The sequence below is a fragment of the Bubalus bubalis genome, chromosome 3 (assembly GCF_019923935.1).
Source record: "Bubalus bubalis isolate 160015118507 breed Murrah chromosome 3, NDDB_SH_1, whole genome shotgun sequence".
NCBI lineage: Eukaryota > Metazoa > Chordata > Mammalia > Artiodactyla > Bovidae > Bubalus > Bubalus bubalis.
Genome location: NC_059159.1, coordinates 58,421,992 through 58,428,019, shown reverse-complemented (window position 1 = coordinate 58,428,019; position 6,028 = coordinate 58,421,992). Strand labels below are relative to the sequence as shown.

General features: G+C 38.8%; 1 pseudogene; it reads left to right on the top strand.

Moving 5' to 3' along the window:
• The first annotated feature begins 207 nt into the window (after window positions 1-207).
• LOC123332464 lies at window positions 208-3,774 on the top strand (annotated as a pseudogene).
• Window positions 3,775-6,028: the final 2,254 nt, after the last annotated feature.

Genomic DNA, 6,028 nt, shown 5'->3' with positions numbered 1-6,028 from the left:
ATGAAAAAACAAAATCTCCATGCAGTTATGACTTTAATCCTTCTACATACAGAAACAGTAAAGTTGTTCAATTACATTTGATACATACACAGATACACACACACTTAGAGTAAGTGTGTTGGAACATGTTTAATACTAGCTCTCTAAAGAAGCAAAAGGCCCTCTTTCTGGGTTGCAACCAGGAAAGGTGCAGAAGAGAAGAAAAAGAAGCTTCATACTATGCCAGAAACCCTCAAGATAAAGCTAAAGAATTTGGCAGAGCTTAAGATCAAGTGCCTGAGAAAGAAGTTTGTGCCCAGAAAATGCTTCGAAAGGCAAAGAGGAAGCTTCTCTCTGAAAAAGCTAAACACCACCACAAGGAATACAGGGAGATGTACAGAAATGAAATTTGAGTGGCTAGGATAGCATGAAAAGCTGGCAACTTGTATGTACCCACCGAACCCAAATTGGCATTTGTCATCAAGATCAGAGGTATCAGTTGGTGTGAACCCAAATGTTTGAAAGGTGTTGCAGCTTCTTTGCCTCTGTCAGATCTTCAATGACTCCTTTGCGAAGCTCAGCAAGGTTTCAGTTAACATACTGAGAATTATGGAACCATACAGGTAACCTGAATCAACCCTGAATATTCATGGGAAGGACTGATGCTGAAATTGAAGCTCCAATACTTTGGTCACCTGATGAAAAGAGCTCACTCATTGGAAAAGACTCTGATGCTGGGAAAGATTGAAGGTAGGAGGAGAAGGGGATGACAGAGGATGAGATGGTTGGATGACATCACCGACTCAATGGACATGAGTTTGAGCAAGCTCTGGGAGATAGTGAAGGACAGGAAAGACTGGCATGCTTCAGTTCATGGGGTCACAAAGAGTCAGACAGGACTTAGCAGCTGAACAACAGCAACAATGTTACCAAATCTGAAGTCTGCAAACCATCTGGTCTACAAGCATGGTTATGGCAAAATCAACAAGAAGCAAATTGCCCTGAAGAATAATGTCTTGATTGCTCGTTCTATTGACTAATACAGCATCATCTATATGGAGGGTTTGACTCATGAGATCTATACTGTTGGAAAACATTTTAAAAAAGCAAATAACTATCTGTGGCCCTTCAAATTACCTTCTTAATGAGGTGGAATGAAGAAAAAGACCATGCATTTTATAGAAGGTGGAAATGCTGGCAACAGGGAAGACTAGATCAACAGGTTGAAGTGTACCTACCAACTAAGGTATCTACCATGATTATTTTTGTAATAGAGTCAGTTGATAAACAGTGATTGCTTTCAAATTGAGAAAAAAAGAAGCAAAAGACTTGATTTGTGACATTTGCCAATTTCTTTGGTATAAATGCCTCCACTGAGGTCAATTTCAAGCTACCAGCAAAATATCACCGGTGTTAGGAAGAGGTTCACAAATCAACTTTCACGAGACAGCACCAGCTGGGTCTAACACACCACTATGGAGTCTTCAAAACAAACGGCAATTTATTACATTGTCACAGGAATCTGTAACTGCAGCTTCCTACATCACTACACACAATTAAACCTGATGTGTGCTGTCAGATGCAGAAAAATGCATAACAAGGACAGAGGAATAAACTTCCATACTTGCTCTATCCTTTAGCTTATATGGGCAGTGCTACCACTTGATCTGCATCTAGAAGTTTCCTCCTTGATCTGTGGAAAATAAATGAAAGCGACCTTCTTGAGGCTGAAGAAAATAAATTGTTAACCCCTGGGGCCACGAAAAATAAATAGGGAGGCTTTGTTCAAGCTAAAGAAAATAAATTAAACATAAAAGATGCTATTTCAGGGACAAAGATTTTTCATTTTTAAAGCTGTTTGAGGGCACTAATATTGCAAAGTTCCAGAGGGTAGCTCCACACTGCTTCCCTGAAAAACTCATTATAAACCAACTACAGCCATTCTCTGAATTGCAAAATGCCTGGCTGTACTCTGGTAGTTTGTCCCTCTGCTTATTTTTCAGGAAATAAATTGTCTTCTTTCTTTATAGAAGATGATGCCTCTGTTCTGTTTGCTTCTTAAGTTGCTTTGCATGTAAGCAGTAAACTGTCCTATTTCAGCTCAGAGACAACTTGTCAGAGAACATATTCAAAGTCATCTTTCCAGCTTCCCAGTCTCCTCTGAAAGTGTTCTGGAGTATTGGGTAATCCATTCACTACCCATATATGGCTTACAATTATTTCAGTGGCTGATTTGTGTCTCAAAAAGCCTAACTTTAAATTGTTATTTAATATGGCAGTACTTCTTGCATTATCCATAAAAACCATCAAATAACTAAGTCTGAGGGAAAGAATGTAGTATATGTAAATTTGAAAAACGGTGCAGTTTAATTATTTTTTCCTATTAAAGCTTTCTCCTTTATTCTCTGAGAAACATAGAATAAATGTAAAAATGAAGATATTTTTGCCATTTGCTCCTAAACTGAGAAGTATTTTATAACTGAAAAAATTAAATATCTTGTTTTCTAGTTACTGTTTTGAACAGCAACTTAATCCCAAAGCAAGTATCAAGTTCACATGATGTGATGGCCCTCTACTAGTTGCTAGAACAGTCTTACCCATCTTTGCACATAAGAACAAATTTTATAGCATTATTAAGTTCAGGTTTTCTCATCTAAAGTCTATACCTTATCAAGATCATAAGCACTGGAGATATCACAAAGTGCTGAGCCAACATCACCCTGTTAGGTTCATCCTTTTTATAAAAATTTAAGGTGGAGGAAACTGGAGCCTATTATACAGAGTGAAGTAAGCCAGAAAGAAAAACACCAACACAGTATACTAACACATATATATGGAATTTAGAAAGACGATAATGACAACCTGTATGCGAGACAGCAAAAGAGACACAAATGTATAAAACAGTCTTTTGGACTCTGTGGGAGAGGGAGGGGGGGATGATTTGGGAGAATGGCATTAAAACATGTATAATATCATATAAGAAATGAATTGCCAGTCCAGGTTCGATGCAGGATACAGGAAGCTTGGGGCTGGTGCACTGGGATGACCCAGAGGGATGGTATGGGGAGGGGAGAGGAAGGGGTGGTCAGGAATGGGAACACGTGTACACCCGTGGCAGATGCATGTTGATGTATGGCAGAACCAATATAATATTGTAAAGTAAAATAATAATAATAATAAATAAAAAATTTTAAGGGCAAAAGGAACAAAAGTTAAAAATGGTTACACAAAACAGAGTTAAAAGCAATATGACAAGTTCAGTTTGCATGGTGATTTTTAAACAGGAACTCAAATCTGAGAGTGACCAGCTAAATAGGTGAAAAGATCAGATGTCATCAGGTAAAATTTGTTGTAACCAATGGGCTTGTTTCCTGATTTTGTGTAATTGAGATTTAAATCTCTCCAGTGGTATTTATCCTTGTGCAGAAGGTGGTATTTGTTATTTCATAAATGCCTCTTTGTTCAACAAGTAGATAACTGAGGACTATGTGATTGTCCCAAATTATTAGTTTGGCAAAAATTTTCATTCAAATTTTTCCGTACGATGTTAGTTACCTGAACAAACATCTTGGTCAAGCCAATACTTTAGCCAATGAGTCAAATGATCACCACTTGGTTGCTATTGCCTTGGCTGTGGAACCAGCCAGCTCTGCTAATGTCAGAGAGAAATTTCTGATCAAGCATTCATTAGCACTTTTTTCCAACCCAAAGGAGGAGGACTTTCCATATGGAAGCAAACTTAGAGTCATGTATGCCTTCTGGAAGTTCTCATTGAAGGTGGCCATGGACCAATGAGATGCTTCAAGTTTTACTCTATAGCTGCTGTCAAGGAGACACCAAGTGAAATTAGCAGTGGCACTTGTGACAAGTGAAAAGAATTGTTATAGTATGGACTAAAGAGTCACCATTGAAATAAACAGATAGAAATTTCTGCTGGCAAACCCAACAAATAGGTAAGTTTCCCACTTTTACAATAGATTGGAAATGTGGATATGAGCGTTGTTTTTCCAAGAAAAAGAAGAGGTTAAGGAAAAAGATACACAGGTCTGTTCCAATCATCTTAAGAAAGCTGTCTCCCTCAACTGACATCTGCTTCAATTTCTGGTTGGTTGGATTCAGACATCTCCATGGCTTGTATAGAACTAGGTGTCAGATGGACTCTTCTTTACTGTGAGATGTGCACTTAAGGCTGGAGCCTCTGAAGTCTGACTGCCATCTGGGCAGTGAGGAGAACCTGGCATGATCCTTTCTAAGAAGATTTAAGGGTAATCTTTGTTCTTACTGATTTCAAGTCAGATGAGTAGAAGAAAAATGGAAATGTTAGTTTAGAGATTTGTAGTTAGATATTTGGAGAAACTAAAAGAGTTTAGAATTCAGTCCAGCTTACAGTATGTAATAAAACCTTGAAGAAAATTCAGTTCAGTTCAGTTCAGTCGCTCAGTCATGTCTGACTCTTTGCAACCCCATGGACTGCAGCACGCCAGGCTTCCTTGTCCATCACCAACTCCTGGAGCCCACTCAAACTCATCCATCATGTCGGTGATGCCATCCAACCATCCCATCCTCTGTCGTCCCCTTCTCCTCCTGCCTTCAATCTTTCCCAGCATCGGGGTCTTTTCCAATGAGTCAGTTCTTCTGCATCAGGTGGCCAAAGTAATGCAGTTTCAATTACTAGAACAAAAATCTAATATCTATATAGGTGTAGACATAATTTCTTTCTCCATAATTATTCCCCCTTTTATCAAAGATAATCACAGTACAATTAATTTGTCTATATTAAATTTGGCCTGATTATTTACATAAGTGCAGCAAGAATAGTGATTGATCATATATAAGATTATTTTGCTGGAATCTTGGCAATTTCTAAAAGCTGTCTGAGTCTATGTCTGTCATTCTTGAATATAAAATTCAGTCAAAGCCTTGGTGATATAACCAATATTTTCAATTGCTTTCTGTCACAGGAGAACAGATTCTTATTAAATTTATGCAGATACATATATTGTTATAAAAATAAGAATATTTAATGACAGTTTTCAATGTTTGGAGGGATCAGCTAGGGAAAAGACAGATAAATGTCTCATCTTTGTTTACAAAAAAAGTATATTTTATTGAATTGCTGTAAGTCACAGATTCTGAAAAGAAAAAGTTTCTTAAATCTAAAAAAGTAAAACAGCAAAAAATATGTATAAGAAGTTATAAAAATTATAATCTCACTCAATCATGTCTGACTCTTTGTGACCCTATGGACTGTAGCCTACCAGGCTCCTCCATCCATGGGATTCTCCAGGAAATAATACAGGAGTGGGTTGCCACTTCCTTCTCCAGGGGATCTTCCCGACCCAGGGATCGAACCTGGGTCTCCCGCATTAGAGGCAGACACTTTAACCTCTGAGCCACCAAGGAAGCCATAATCATCTTTGCTGCTGCTGCTAAGTCGCTTCAGTCGTGTCCGACTCTGTGCGACCCCATAGACGGCAGCCCACCAGGCTCCACCGTCCCTGGGATTCTCCAGGCAAGAACACTGGAGTGAGCTGCCATTTCCTTCTCCAGTGTATGAAAGTGAAAAGTGAAAGTGAAGTCGCTCAGTCGTGTCTGACTCTTCGCAACCCCATGGAATGCAGCCTACCAGACTCTTCCGTCCATGGGATAATCATCCTTAGTCTCTTGTAATTGGAAGGACTAATAATTCTTGTAATCTTGATCTTGGGTTATCAGCTTTAGGAATCAATGAGTTTTCCATTAAAGTTTTAAAAAATTTACCAAGTTCAATATTATGATCTTAGTTATCAGAAACCCTCATGCTAGAGTATACTTACCAGGGTCATTTCCATGAATCTCCTTGAAGATGAAGCATTTCCCTACGAACATTTTGGCAAAGCATCAGAGAAAAACAATAGTGCTGTTGTCTAGTTGTTAAGTTAGGTCTGACACTTAGGGACCCCATGGACCGACCCCATGGACCACAGCCAACCAGTCTCCTCTGTCCATAGGATATCTCAGGTAAGAATACTGGAGTGGGTTTCCGTTTCCTTCTCCAGGGGATCTTCAA